General features: G+C 60.2%; 1 protein-coding gene across 1 annotated transcript in view; it reads left to right on the top strand.

Moving 5' to 3' along the window:
- Positions 1–1,055, top strand: part of MUS81 (MUS81 structure-specific endonuclease subunit) — a gene marked incomplete at its 5' end in the record, with an annotated part of 7,882 nt that overhangs the window by 4,176 nt on the left and 2,651 nt on the right.

The following is a 1,055-nucleotide window of genomic DNA, read 5'->3' as shown; positions in this document are numbered from 1 at the left end:
GTCTGAGAGACCAAGCAGGAAGGGTGAAGTGCCACAGGTTACTGGACAAGCAGAAAGGCTTTGCTGAGAACATAGCATTTGACAGGTCTTAGAATTCAGAGGGTAGAGATGCAGGGAAGGCATTCCAGGGAGGAGGGAACAATATAAACAAAGTTGGGAGGAAGGAAAGTCTGTCTGAGACCTGTGCATTGCAGACTTGACTTGAGAAATGGCCCTGGGCAGGTCCAGAGGAAGCTGATCTGAGGGGCAAGAACACAGCCTGGGGTGTTGGGGGTGGAAGCCACTGGACTTATTTGTACAGGTTGCCCAGGGCGCGGTGAGACCAGCTAGCCGGCAGCAGGCAGGAGAGCCTGCCAGGTACGAGTGAAGAAGGGAGATCTGTGTTTGTCTCCTCCGCCTACCAGGTACTCACTGACCCCGCAGGGTCTGGAGCTGGCCCAGAAGTTGGCAGAGTCAGAGGGCCTGAGCTCACTGAATGTGCGCAGTGGGCCAGAGGAGCCCTCTGGGGAGGAGCCAGAAGTGCCAGGATCGGCCTCAGCTGAGCTGTGAGGAAGGGGGAGGGAGAGGGGGGATGGGAAGAAAAAGGAAGCAGGAGGAGACCCAGAAATGAGGCCAACACCCCACCTCTGTCCCCATCGCCTACAGCTGAGCTGTGGCTGCACCACTTTCCCTGGGTTTGGAGGGAAACTGCCTTGGCACTGAGGCTCTGGCCTCACACAACAACCCCCTCCTCCCTGTAGCGGCGCCAGTGAAGGCAGTGTCCAGCAGCCACCGCTGGAGCTGAGGCCTGGAGAGTACAGGGTGCTATTGTGTGTGGACGTTGGCGAGGCCAAGGGGTGAGTGAGGTGGGGGAAGTGAGGGAGGGGGTGCCGGGGGCTGTCACTGGCCTGCCCTGACCTCAGCCTCCCACCTCGCAATTCCAGGGCCGGGCACAGGCCCGAGCTGCTCCGCCAGCTGCAGCGGCTGCACGTGACCCACATGGTGCGCAAACTGCATGTTGGGGACTTCGTGTGGGTGGCACAGGAGACCAGGCCCAGGGACCCATGTAAGGGGTG

The sequence above is a fragment of the Myotis davidii genome, unplaced genomic scaffold (genome assembly GCF_000327345.1).
Source record: "Myotis davidii unplaced genomic scaffold, ASM32734v1 scaffold425, whole genome shotgun sequence".
NCBI lineage: Eukaryota > Metazoa > Chordata > Mammalia > Chiroptera > Vespertilionidae > Myotis > Myotis davidii.
The sequence above is the reverse complement of the archived record's forward strand: the minus strand, read 5'-3'. Positions and strand labels throughout refer to the sequence as shown.